Genomic DNA, 15,254 nt, shown 5'->3' on the forward strand with positions numbered 1-15,254 from the left:
GGAGGAAGAGGTGTAGGAAGAGGCAGTTTCTGCAAGTCCAGGAGAGGCATCAGGAAAAGCTAAGCTCCTGAGATGTGTCTGACTCCTGGCCTCAGACTGGGACAATGACCTCCTGCTGTGGAAGCCACCTAACTGCTGATGTTTTGTTATGCCAGCACTAGACAGCTATGATAATGACTCAATATGGAGTGGGGTAAATTATATCCAGGCAGGCTCTTTCCTGTTTCAGAGGTATACCTCTTAATTGGCCACCAGCTTCATATTCTGATGTCCCACAGCTCCTTAAAGCTTGGTTTCAGAAAACCCATTTTAGGAAAATACAAGTCCACAGGGTGCCTTTTGTTGTGTTTTGAAGCGGATCTGTGTGCAAGTCCTTTAGGGGTGGATGGCCAGGATGTTCTGTGTGTTCTCCATTTGGGAGGTGGCCAGAGAGTGAGTTACCCTGAAAACCAGCAGTACACAGCTCCGAGGTTCATCACGGAGCCTCTATGCCCATCAAGCGGGCCTCTTGCTTCTGTCCATCAGCCTCTTCACGATTGCCAAAGTTTGTTAATAGCATTTGTGTCTATGCTAATACAATCAGAAAATTATGCAGACCATCTCTTTCCTCCCAGAGAGAACAGGGTGATCAGCCATTAGTGATTCACACTGATGAGCCTCTGCTAATTGCACAGAATATAATTAGTGATTATATAATATTTGAGCTCTTGCAACTGTCATTAATGTTCGCAATTCACCAGAGATGGGCCCGGCTGAATGGAGTATGATTGCAGCATGCGAAATCTAGTTAATCTGAGGTATGTTAATCAGCATGGGATGCTCTTTCGGCAGTGGTTAAAAGCACTGGTGACCTCAGAGAAAAACCTCTGCCACCCACCAAAGTCTGAACTCCATACAATAGGGATCCCTTTCACAGGAGGAATTTAATAATTAAATGGCCTGGAAAACCCGGGGGCAGAGTTATTATATGGTTTTAACCCATTTAGATGTTTCTGTAACAGATACAGTGATCAAAATGTTATATTGGTGCTGGCATTAATTTCTGATACATTTGACTACCGACTCTGAGTGCATTCTATGTTAAAAGTTATAATGGTTTTGTCATGTGGCTAAGAAGAACTGGATTAAGAAATGGTGCTTGGCCTGGGCTGTTGCTTAGAGGCACAGCTTGTGCTTAGCATGTGTGAGTTCCTGGGTTGGATCCGCAGCATAAAAATAGAAGGAATTTTTTTTTTTTTTTTTATGAAAGGAAGGATGACTGTAATGATCCAGAGTTCTGTTTGAGTGAAGTTTTAGAATGAACAATGTAACAAGTTGAATATCCTTTATCCAAAATGTTTGATCAGAAATATTTTTAATTTTGGACTTTTTCTCACATTTTGGAGTGTTTGCATGTGCACAGTGAGATAGCTTGGCAATAAACAAATAGCTCATGTATATTTTTATATACACCATGTACACACAGGCTGAAGGTAAATTCATATGGTACCTTTAATGCGTCTGCATTTTGAATGTGACTTGTAGTAGGTGATCTAGGGTAGGATTTTCCAGATGTAGTATCATGTTGGTACTCAAAAGCTTTTGAATTTTGGAATAGTTCAAATTTCTGATTAAGGATTCTCCACCTGGATAAGACATTCTGCTTCCTGTGACAATAAAAGAAGGGATCTAAAATAGATTCACATGATAACACATTTCACCATGTCTTGAGTCACAGTGATATAGGAAAAATATAATTCCTGAACTGTTAGATGTCAAATGTGCCAAGGTTGTGGTCTCACAGCATTAAGGAATGGAGCTGTGAACCAAAGGAAGAAGTCAGGAGAGTTTTATTGGAAACAAGGAGAGAAGAATAGCTTCTGTATTTCTAGGAGGGGTCCCAAGTAGGACCCCCGAGGCCCTTTGTCAGGGGAAATTTATACAGCAAAGTTACAAAATAGGTAGAATGTGGGTCAAACTACAATCAGGCTATAGGATTACTAGTACAGCTGCTTAGCTAATATTGATCCAGTAGGGAAATGAGTCATGTAGCAAGGATACATGGAAAGTATAAGGCATTTTGGGGAAGGGATGGATCTGGATGCTCTGTCACCCACCTGGGCAGCTGATGCCTAGCTGGACTTCCTGGACCAGGTAGTGCCAATTGCAGTATAATCTCAAGTTTCTCTTTATCTCTTTGGGAGGCATACAGGCCTGGCCATTGCACCTCTATCTTGAGTCTCCAGCTACGATCTTGATGTCTTTTATTTTTGTGCCAACTTTCTGGAGGGTCCAGTCTCTTTCACACTGTATGTAAATTTCTGTCCAACTTAGCTGCCTACATAATAGCAGATTGACATTTGTAGCACATGTTGTGGGTGGCTCAGTTTGTTCCCCTTGGTCATTGAGTCCATCTGCACTGCAGGGGACCGTTCTTATACACCTGGCAAAGCTCCTACCGAAGTATCTTCATCTCCTGCCTCTGTTCCCCAGGCTTTCTGCAGAACCCTGTGAGCTTGGTCAACTCATCTGCACGACAACCTGCAAATATCAAGGGCTCAGCAAGTGTGGGATGAATTGGTGGATAAATACTTCAGCTCCCCACTTTCTGGGTGGGACAGTTCTGATGCGTGTTCCACACTGTCTTAGTTTGGATCTGAAGTGTCCCACATGGTAAAGGCTCATCCCCCACTGTAGCACTACTGGGAGGTGGTGAACATTTGAGAGGTGAGGCCTGGGGGTGGGTCTTCTTGTCCCTGGAGGGTGTGTCCTTGGAGGGGTGATGGGGCCCAGCTTCCTCTTCCTCTTTTTCATGTCCCAGCATAAGGTGAGTGGCTTTGTTGTGCCACAACTTCTCCCCCCCATAATGTGCCACTTCCCTTGGACCCAAAAGAAGCATGGCCAGTTGACCATGGTCTGAAGCCTCTAAAACCTGTGAGCCAAAATAACCTTTTTCTCTTTATAAGCTATCTCAGGTATTTGTTATAGTGACAGAAAGCTGACTGACACACATGTTCTCAGAGAGTCCCTGCCAGTCATGGTGACAACTCATGAATACTACCCTTATGGGCTTTTCTCATTTCATGTCTTCCCAATGGTGTCCCCCTTAGAGGGTGTAACAAGCCATGATGACTTCCAGCAGTCTCTTTATAGGCTTGGCAAACTCCCAGTGCATCTCCCCTAGATACGTGGTTTTTACCAGTGAATTTATGTGAATTAAAATCTTTTATACTGACCATAATTTGTGTTTTAAGTGACAGGATAGATAAACGGCTGTTTCCAATGTGGAATTTGTGCAGGTTTACAAATTTCCAGGGCCTGGGTAATTTAATATGGTTCAGTTTTTCATAAAATAATGTGGTTGTAGACTCCAACAACAGTAGCAGCTTGTGTTTTATGTGACTTCCTCCCATTTATGTATTTTATATAAATAATAAAAACGCTGGCATCTTTGCTTTGTAAGGTGCTTTCTTGCAGCTATTTAAGTAGATCAAGGTCCTTTGGGTGTTGTTTGCTGGGTGCTGGGAAAAGTTCTGCTGAACAATAAGATTGACAGGAGCTTCTATTGCCTCTACACTGTGCTTAGGTGATGCTGAGCTTTCTGCTGTAAGAATGATCATTGACCTGCCTGCAAAAGGTTAAGTGAAGTCTTTCCTGAGGGTGTGTATAGGTTAGGGTGGAGGAGAGAGCTGGCCTAGAGGAGGCTTGCTTTGGTTCTGAGACTGAAGATGGAAGAGATGAGGAAGCAGTCCTCCAGTGCTGGCTGCATGGGGTTAAGGCCAGGAAGCCACAGCTCCTAGAGCATTTACTGCACAGTTGCTCCCACCCCATTGCCTGCCCACAGGCTGCTCTCGGGCTCTTCTGCCTAGATGGTCAGTAAGAGACTGGGCTTTCTGCCCCTTAACAGTGTCCCATGGGAGCAGGGCTCTTCACATTGCAGCATGATGAAGAGGGGCCCCACTGTCCCCCCATTCCCCTGAAGCAGGAAAGCCACCTTCCCAGGCAATTTGCTTAACACTGTACCTGGTGTTTTCTCACCAGGTGTTTTCATGGGTTCAAGTCCTAGGAGGCCACAGTGACGCCAAGCCTCACCTCAGGGGCTGTTTCTGGGGAACCCGATGTAAGAAGGTCTACTGTGAGAAGGTCTACTGGCTCTAGAAGCCAAAGGCACCCAAGGGGAATCCTGCAAGATGAGCTGGGCTTGGGAAGCAGGAATAAAGGTATTCATTGCTTGAAGTACAGTGTGATTGGCCCACAATTAGATCAGACTCAATGTCCTCAGTAATGGATTAATTAAATAAATTCTGGTAATTCACTCTATGGAATAATATAAATACATAAAAAAACAATGAAGAGACTTCATTGTAGGCCAGCAGAAGTAAACTCAATCTATTTGGAAGAAAAAGGAAGCAAGAAAAATAAATTGTGCTAAATAGATGACACAAAATAAAGACATAAACTAAGTCTCAGAATAGAAGTAATTTTATTAAATGTATGCAATTTAAAAGCAGAGACTCAGATTGGCTTTGAAATATAACAATGGATTATACACAAGGGATGCTTAAAATGGAAAGATTAAAAAGTTTGAAAGTAATCAGATGAGAAAAGCTGTACCTTATGAAGCAAGTGTACACCAAAAGAAAGTTGAGTAGAAATCTTTACACTCAAAATAAAGTCAGAAACAAACAGTGTCAGTAACAACAATATAAAAGTCACGTAACTGTAACAAGAATACCAGAATGAAAATGTATATCTCTCATGAGGGTGTATCATCCTGAAGTATCAAGCAACAACTGACAGAACTGTAGGGAGAACTGCAAAAACTAAGTCAATTGTCAGTGGAACCATGATAAAACAAATAAAAAAACTGAAGACAGAGAAACATCATCTTAAAGAATAGCACAGAAATTCAGGAAGAAATTAACAGGTATGGAATGGAATGTACATGTGTAAATTTAAATCAGCAATCCTCAATTAAAGACAGCTTCGCCCTCAGGACACATTTAGCATCATCTGGAGACATTTTTGGTTTTTACACCTTGAAGAAGGTCTGTGGGCATTTGGTGGGTAGAGACCAGGAATGCTGCCAACCATCCTACAGAGCCAAGGCCGGCGCCTACACAGGGAATTATCTGGCCTTAACTGTCCATAGTGTTAGGATTGAGAAATGCCAATCTAACCTGAATATTGAATGTGAAACCCCCTCCCCAAATAATATTGTCTTACAGCATTAAAATGATTAAAGTAAAAAGTAAGAATGAAAAGAGTAAGAGAGAATAAATTTAATTAAAGAATTTTAAAGTCCTTTATTTGTTTGAGAAACTATACCAGTACTAATTAACAACAGATTCTAATAAATCTAGAATCTAGTGGTTTTAACCTCTAGGTCAACAAAAAACAATGGTGAAAGAATGTATAATTTGCTAATCAAGGGTAAAAATGGAATAACAAAAATACTTAGTTAATCCAATGACAGCAAGAAAAAGAGAAAAAGAATAAGCAATAGGACAAATAGAAAACAAGCAGTAATGCAATAGACTTAAACTGAAATAAAGCACCATACACATGAAATACAAATAGACTACATATTTTAATTAAAAACCAAGGTTGTTATATTGAATTAAAAGTTCATTGTTTTGCTGCTTAAACAAGATGTAGCTTATTAGCACACAAAAAAGAAAAGTCTGGAAAAATTATCACATGAACACTAAAGAAAAGAGATAAAGAGAAGAGGATATTTAGCTATATTCATATCAGACAATGTAGACTTTAAGAAAGAATTACTAGAAATAAAGAGGTATATTTCATAATGATAAAATGTTTTATATAGAAGAAGCAATGCAATTAATATCACAGCTTCAAAATACATATATTGATATAACAAAGAAATATACAAAATCATAATCATGATCATATATTTAAAAACTTCTTTCAGTAATTGATAAAACCAAAGAGAAAAAAAAAATCAGTAAATTTCTGCATACTTTTCAGGTGTATTTATGTGGAACATTCACCAAAAATGACCACATGCTGGGTCACAAATCAAATTTTACTTTAAAATATTAAAAACATTAGGAGCATATTCTCTGATGCCAGTGGAATTCAGGTAAAAATCAATGAGATAGGAAAATATTGGAAATTAAGCAATGCTTTTCTAAATAATCCATAGGCTAAAGAAGAAATCACAATGGGTATTGGGAAATTCAGGTATTCTGAACTGACTAACTGAAAATATGAAATATATGAGTAAGACTTGTTGGCGAGAAAGCTGTTCTTAGAGAAAACTGACAGGTTCAATGCATACTTTATAAAACAATTCATGATTGAAATCTCCCTCTAACAAAGTTAGAAAAAAAAAACAACCCTAAAAAAATCAGAAACTAAAGAAAAACTAAACTGAAGAAAACATCAGAAATTAATGAAATAGAAAACAGACATCACAAATCAACCACATGAAAAGTTAGTTCGATGAAAAGAATTGAAAAACTCTTTAAATTTTTAGTAAGATTTACTAAGAAAAGCCACAAAAACTACTAATTAAAAATGAAAAAGGTATAATCAAATATCTTTTATGTATTAGAGACCAAAAGAGGACATTTTAAACAACCTAGGACAATATGTTATAAATCTAGATAAATTTTACAAGTTTCTTAAAAAACAACTTATAAAAATGAACACTGAAGAGGGGCCGGGGATTTAGCTCAGTGGTTCTGGTGCCTGCCTCACAGGCGCAAGGTCCTGAGTTCGATCTCAGGCACCAAAAAAAAAAAAGAACACTGAAGAAATATAAAAATCGAAGAAATATAAAAATCGAAGTTGTCCTCCCATATCTATTAAAGTACAGTGGACCCTTGACTTATAAACTCAATTGGTTCCCAAGGGCTGGTTGTAACTCAAGTTGGTTGTAAGTCATTATGGCTGACATCTGGATGTTTACCTGGGTACACACTATAGATAACAAGAGGCAGATGAATATTTTTTTAACCTAATTAACTCAAGTTGCTCATACGTAAGGCCGATCATAACTTGAGGGTCCACTGTAGTTGAATTTACAGTTTTTTAAACCCTTCAATGAAATGCCAAGATTAATGACTTCATTGTTGAAATTTTACAAGCCTTTAAGAATGCTAAAACATCAAAGTTACATAATTTTTTCCAAAAATGAGGAAACACTTCTGATTTTTGTCTTATGAAGCCAGAATAACTTCAATACAAAAACCTAACAAGAAGAAGGGATAATAATAGGATAATAAGGATAATATCACATGAATATTGATAAAAAATCCCAAGTTATTAGCAAACAAAATTCAGCAAAATACATTTAAAATTATAACCATGGCCAAGTGTGGTGGACACCTTTAATCTCAGCTACTCAGGAGGCTGATACAGGAAGATCAAAGTTCAAGGCAAACCTGGGCAAGTTACTGAGCCACTGTCTCAAAATAAAACAAAACGGGGGATGTAGCTCTGAAGTAAACCACTTGGCTAGAATGGGTGAGACTTGGGTTCAATCCCCGGTGTTTGCATAAAGAATATTAATCATGACTAAATTGGGGTGATCTCAAGAATTCAAACTTGGCTAAATGTTTGAAAATCAGTTTATATCATTCACCACATTAACAGAAAAAATCTTAGAACAATATCACACAATTTTCCCAATAAATGCGGAAGTAACAGTGAGTTAATTGCATGATCAAAAAACTCACAGCACATTAGGAATACAAGAGAATGGAGGTAGACAGATTTCCAGATGACCTTCATTGGCCCAGTCTTTTCCTCCTTTGCTTGCAGTTCTTCGGAAGAATGTACTAAGCACAAAACACCTTGAGAAAAGGAGAGACTGTCTGGAAGAACCTAGTTTCTGTCCTCTTTCCTCGAAGTCCAGGTGGTCTGCAGTGCATGTGCTCATAGAGCCCAGGACACCCAAGGTGAGTAAACCAGGGCAGGGTGCTTCATGGGTCCCTCAGCTGTGTGTGACAGGGAGAGAGAGACTCTGTCTGTGGTAGGCAGCTTTCCCAAGCCTTGGGCACCAGTGTGCAGGGATCCTGGCCATCTATCTGTGTAATAAGTGGGCAAGTGTCTGTCTCACTGGACCCAAGCAATTCACAGAAAAGCTTGCAGGGAGTTCTCCTAATCTGATGTATCCATATGAGCCCTACAGAAAGCATTAGAGTGAATCGTGAATTATCAATAGCTTTCCCTTTGTGATTGGAAGAGAGAGGAAGGTGCCTGCCAGCACCATGGTTATCCAACAGCAGACTGGCAGTTCTGACCAGAGGAAACTGAGAAGAAAAAGAAAGTTTATGAATGTTAGAAAGGAAGAGACAGAGAAAGAAAGAAAAGATGAAACAGATGACATGTCTGATACACACATAATTTAAAGTAATCTATAGAGTAATAAAAAGGCTTAGAAAGGATGTGAATACAGGTAAAATCAAGGCTGTGAATACAATGGACAAAACCAGATTACTTTCTACACATTAGCAATAATTAAAACATGAACTTTTAAATAACACCATTCTGATAGCATTAACAATGAAATGTTGAGGAATAAATATTGATATGTAAGAGATCTACACAGAGAACTACACATTCCTGAGAGGTAATCTTACACTACAAGACCTAATATTGTAAAGATGTCAATTCTTTCTAAATTGATCTATAGATTCAATGTAATCCCAATAAAAATATCAGTTTTTATTTTTGTGTGCAGAAATATACAAGTTGATTCTAAAATTTATACAGAAATGCAAAGGATCAATAATAGCCACGTTGGCTGTAGATTTAACTCAGTGGTTTTGCCTCCTGCTGCGCAAACGCAAGGACCAGAGTTCGATCCCCAGTACCAAAAAAAGAGAAAAAGAAAAAAAAAAAATAGCCACAGCAATTATGAAGAGCAAAGTTGATGGGTTTACTTAATAACTGATGCTTCGTAATGAGACGGTGTGGAACAGGTGCAGGGTGAACAGGTAGACAGTGCAGCCCATGGCCACAAGCAGACTCACACCATTTAGTGTCTTCATTTTACTGCAAAAGTATGACTAGAGCGCAGTAGGGAAAGAATGACTTCATCAACAAATGGTTCTGGGGTAACTGATTGTGCACAAGTAAGAAACATCATTGATTCTTACCTGTACCAAACATGAAAACAAACTCCAGGTGGATTGTGTAACTATGAGAGGTAAAACAAATCTAGGAAGTAGCATAGCAAAAAATCTTCATGCCTTTTGGGAGGCTAACGTTTCTTAGAGGGATTAAATAATCACTAGTTATAGAAGTGTAAAAACTCAAGTCACAGAGTGGGAGAAGATATATATATGTAGCACACGTATGCACACACCAGATAAAAGACTGATATATTGAATATGTCAGAAAAATTCCTCACTGAGACCCTGTCTCAAAACAAAAAGAGAAAAACGGGCTGAAGATGTAGCTCAGTGTAAAAGTTTAGGTTCAAACCCCAGTACGGCAAAACAAATAAAATTTTATAAATAAATTAGAAAGATAGGCGATACAATTTGAAAAATAAATACAAAGTTTTAAAGACTTCAAGAGCTACTTAATTAGCAGGAAAATGCAAATGAAAATGTCAACAAATTGCCATTACATACCTTCCAAAATGCCTAAAAGTTAAAAAACCAACAATACTAAAGGTTGATGAGATGGTAATTAGAAGTCTAATGGATTGATTGTGGAAATGTAAGTGGGTACAACCACTTGTGAAACTGTGTTACATTATACACAGGTGCTCATCCACTGCCTGAACTGATTTCCACTATGTGGCCACAAAACATGTGTCAACTGTGTTCAGGAGGGTTGTACAAGCATGCTCATAGCTACAATCTTGTGTTGGAAATAGTCCTCAAATCTATCAACAGTAAATGAACAAATAAATTTTGGGTTAACCACACACTGGAATATAGCACTAAAAATACAATAAATATGTAATTAAAAATACAAAGGAATATAGCAATAAAAGTCAAGAAATTATAGAACCATTTCTATCTGCAAAACATGGATGAATCCCACCAATTTACATTGTGCAAAAATCCAGACACAGAAGAATGTGTGCTGTATGTTTCCATTTATATAAAGTTTAAAAATAGGCAAGCTAACCAATGGTGCTAAAAGACCTAACAGCGATTACCTTTGCTGGGGAGCAAAATATGGGAAGGGGCATGAGGAGAATTTCCAGTTTCTTTACTTGGGGGCATTTAGGCAAATGTATTTAAAAAGTCATTCATGCATACACATTATTTATGCGTTATTCTTTATAATGCTCTCTATCAATAAACTGTTAAAAAAGAATATTTGGGGACAGGGGATATGGCCAGTGGTACAGCAGGTGCTCAGTATGTGTGAAGCCCTGGATTCAATCCCCAAACCAATCAAACACCAAAAGCCCAAAAAACCAGCGGCACCAAAGACCACCTACAAAATCAAAGGGGAATATCTGGAGAACAAAAAAGGAATTTTGGGAAAGAAGAACAATAAAAATATGATATTATAAGTGAAAAATTTAATAGAAAGTTTGGAAAATAAAAGTGATGAAATATCTTAGAATCTAGAGCAAGGAAATGAAAAATAATAGAAACATTAAGAGACCAGTTCAGACATTCAGCATCCAAATAATGCAACGCTAGAACCAAAGAGAAGCAGAAAAATAATTGAAATAATTAAAAACAAAAGAACCCCAGAACTGAAGGAATTGCCAGAGTGAATGATTCCAGCAATTACGAGCCCAGTGGAATTTTGTCATAGTAAAATACCAGGAACAAAGAGAAGCTCTGGGAGAACTGAAAACAGGGCAAGTGCAAGGACCTGAGTTCAATCCCCAGTACCAAAAACCAAAACCAAAAAAACCTCAAAATGATAATGGAGTAATGTTTTTGAAATTTTGTTTTATTTTTTATGGTACTGAGGATGGGACCCAGGGCCTTCACACTGAACTACGATTCCAGTCTTTTTCTATTTTATTTTTTAAATTTTGAGATAGGGGTTTGTTAAGTTGCTTAGGCTGGGCTTCAACTTGTAGTTCTCCTACCTCAGCCTCCCAGAGTGCTGAGATGATAAGTGTGCATGACCATGCCTGGCAATGCTTTTGAAACTAAAGAAAAGTGATTTCCAACCTAAAATTCTATTTAATAGAGAATTGGTCAAATAAATATGATGATGGAATGAAGCCATGCCAATAAACGAAATTTACCAGCCACTTACAACCTTTCTCAAAAAAGTACTGGAAGATGTGCTTCACCAATATTAAGCAGTAAACAGAGGAAGATGTGAGATAGAGAAAACTAGAGAGATCATCACAGGAGGAAGTCTCCTTGTGCACCCAACACATAGCAGCCAGTTTATTTATTTATTTATTTATTTATTTTTAAAAACTCTTCTATTGGTACACTTTAGGTATACAATACATTTACATTAATCATTGGGTGCTTGTACCTGTACATGATGTATCTTAGTTCTTATTATTTTCCCCATTACCCGTGCGCCCTTCACCCCCTCCACCCTTCCCTATTTACATACATTTCTTTCCATTTTTTTTCTTTTCTCATAATTTTTCCTTTCCCTTTCCCCTCCCACCACCTCTACACCTTTGGACCTTTTCCTATTTCAAATTATGAATTATTCATTTTAATCATTTTAATCCTTATTTACACTTTCAGTTTCTCACACTAGAGAAACTATTTAGTATTTGCACATGTGTGTCCTATTTATTTCACTCAAGAGTATGGCCTCAATATGCATCCATTTAGCTATAAACGTCTCTACTTTCTCATTCTTTATGGCTGAGTAGTACTACATTTTATAAAAAAACCCACATCTTCTTTATCCAGTTTCCAGTTGATGGGTACTTGGACTATTTCCAAGCTTTAGCTATTACAAACTGTGTTGCTATAAACATAGGTGCACATATATTGCTGTGGTATGATTCTTTTAATTCTTTGGGGAAGATCCACAGCAGGGGAATAGCTGGGTCAAGTGGGACCTCTAGCCCTAGTTCTTTGAGGTATCTCCATACTGATTTCCACAGTGGTTGCACCAGTCTGCACTCCCACCAACAATGGAGAAGGGTTCCTTTCTCCCCACACCCCCGCCAGCATTTGTTATTGGTTGATTTCTTGATAGAAACCATTCTTTCTGGGGTGAGGTAGAATCTCAGTGTTGTTTTCATCTGCATCTCTCAAATGATCAGTGATGCTGAACATTTTTTCATATATTTGTTTGCTGCTTTTACTTCTTGTTCTGAGAAATGTCTGTTCATTTCAGATGCTCATTTTTGAACTGGGTCTTTGAATTTGGAGGGGTCTGATTTTTTTCAGTTCTTTATATATTCTCGATAGTAGACCTTTGTCTGAGGTACAGCTGCTAAAAATTTTTTCCCACATTGTAGGTTGTCTCCTAGCTCTGTTGGTGGTTTCTCTTGCAGTGCAGAAGCTTTTTAGTAAGATGAGATCCCAGTTGTTGATTCTTTGTGTTAGCTCCCGTGCTTCTGAGGTTTTGTTCATGAAGTCTTTGCCTATGCCAGTGTCTTCAAGAGTTCTACCTAACTTATCTTCCAGCAAGTTTAGTGTTTCTGTCTTAATATTTAGATATTTGATCCACTTCGATCTTAGCTTAGTGCATGGTGATAGGTATGGGTCTAATTTTAATCTTTGGCAGGTTGAAATCCAGTTTTTCCAACACCATTTATTAAATAGGCTATCTTTCCTCCAATGAGGGTGATTGGCTCCTTTGTCAAAGATGAGGTGGCTGTGGGAAAGGAGATTTAGCTCAGTGGTTTTGCCACTGAGCAAGCGCAAGGACCTGAGTTCAATCCCCGGTACCAAAAAAAAAAAAAAAATAGGATGAGGTGGCTGAGTATGTCTGGAATTGTTTCTGCATCTATTCCACTGATCCTTGGGTCTGTTTCTTTGCCAGTACCATGATGTTTTTATCACAGTTGCTTTGTAGTATAGTTTCAAGTTAGGGACAGTGATGCCCCCAGCCATGTCTCTCTTGTCTAGAATTGCTTTTGCTATTCTAGGTCTCTTCTGAGTCCAAATGAATTTTTGGATTGTTTTCTCTAGTTCTGTGAAGTATACTGTTGGAATTTCAATTGGCATTGCATTGAATCTATGTAGTAGTTTTGGAAGTATGGCCATTTTCATTATATTGGTTCTTCCTACCCAGGAATAAGGGATGTCTTTCCATTTTCTTATATCCTCCTCGATCTCCTTTTTCAGAGTGCTGTAGTTTTCACTGTAGAGGTCTTTTGCTTCCTTTGTTAGGTTGATTCCTAGATATTTCATTTTTTTGGATGCTATTGTAAAAGGAATTGTTTCCCGAGTTCCTCTCTCAATGAGTCTGCTATTTGTGTATAACAAGGCTATTGTTTTTTTGAGTGTTGACATTATATCCAGCTACTCTACTGAATCTGTTAATTAGGTCTAGAAGACTTTTGACCAAGTTTTTTGGGTCTTCTATGTAAAGTATCATATCATGAGCAAATAATGACAGTTTCACTTCTTCCTTTACTATCTTTATTCCTTTTTGTTGGGAGCAATGCTACATAATTCTAGGGAAAAATCATTTGAGTAGGCCTAGTTCTTCTGCCTACAGACCAGCCACGACATTCCAGACATAATTGCATTTTGGCCTCGGGTCACAATTGAGACCTCAGTGATCCCCGGATGCTGTAATGCTCCAGTACAAGACCACACCTTTGGGAGATTCCAGGGAGGAACCAAATCTTCATCTGCATAGTTCCTCATTGTCCTTAGATTTCCACTGCCCCCCCCCCCCCCAGTCTTTTTACACCTTGTTTATCCCAATGTAAAGTACTGAACTCTGCATTTTCACTTGTTACATCTGTTTCCCCATGTACTGAATAAAAAGTGCTGCAAGCTAGGGGGCTTTTGTCTTTGCTGCCCAGAGCTGCACTGATCAGACCCAAAGCTCAGCTTCTTCTCAGTCTCATTTTTCTACCTTTCCTGTAATTCGCCATGTGCTGCCGTGGCTTGCAGGAGACTAGGACTTACTGCAGAGGTTCTGGTAACAACCCCTTCCCCTCTTCCCTACACCTTTTATTTTTTTCTCTTTTCTAATTGCTGTGGATAATGTTTTCAGAACAATATTGAAGGAGTGGTGTTAGTGGGCATCCTTGTCTTGTTCCTGATTTTAGCGTGAAAGTTTTCAGTTTTTGACCATTTAGTATGATGTTAGCAGCCAGTATAAGTAGATCAAGATGGCTCAACCCCACCAAGATAGTCACTGATTATCTTGACAATGTGACAAACATGAAGACAGAACACCACTGAGTCTGTCTCAGAACTTTGAAAGCCCTTGCTTGCTAGTGACCAGGTGTAGAGCAAACTTGTGCTAATTCACATAACCTGGACATTCATTAATGGGGCTCAGAGAGTGCCTTTTAATATAAAAGCTAAATATTTACCAAGTGGCTATGCCATTCAGCAATTTGAAGTGTCCCTGAGGGAGACCAATAGCACAAGCCTCTGGCACACAAACCCAGGAAAGGCACCCAGGTCTGCCACATAACAGATTTCAGAAAGTTCACTTTGAGTTTTTAAAATAAAAATTTGCAAATAGAAGTCTTCCTGTTTCCTTTCTTACCCAATATACTGTTGTGTGCATCACATTTTTAGTCCAGGACTTGAATGTGTGTGTGAGTGTGCATGTATGTGTGTGTGTATACCTGTGCACTTGTGTAGCAACAGAAGATCATCAAATTTATAGACTGCTTTCTAGTGCCAAGTGCTGTGTTATGTAAATTCCTCTATAAGGTAAAAGTTCATGTCCACTGAGTATTTATCAAGGTTGCCACCAAACTAAGCTCTTTGCACCTGTGTCCTGTGGCAACCGCGTGAGTTGGGTGTCATTACTTACCTCATAAGGGGGGCGAGGCTAGATGTTTCCTTGTTCACTTGGAGACTCGGTGTGAGGAAAGGGATAGCTTTCAAAACCAGAAACACATAAGCTTACTTATTCTTCCTTCAAACCCAGCCTCAGGATCTTTGCTTTAGCTTCTCTTGATGTTAACTATTAACATTGTTTTGGTTTTAAACTAATACTTTTTAAAATGAAGGGCACCCATGTACAATGTGCAATACCTCACCTATCACTTGTATGATTGGTAACTTTGAAGGGCAGGAGTCATCTGTCTTTATAAAGCACAGTTCTATCATGAGTGTTCACTGGTGGCTGGCAGAGTACTGTGAAAATCTGTGTTGAGTGAATCAGTGAATGAGAGTTGAAAGAGTTGCTCTGGA

The sequence above is a fragment of the Heterocephalus glaber genome, unplaced genomic scaffold (assembly GCF_053883595.1).
Source record: "Heterocephalus glaber isolate CG9 unplaced genomic scaffold, H.glaber_assembly_v1.0 deba00001532, whole genome shotgun sequence".
NCBI lineage: Eukaryota > Metazoa > Chordata > Mammalia > Rodentia > Bathyergidae > Heterocephalus > Heterocephalus glaber.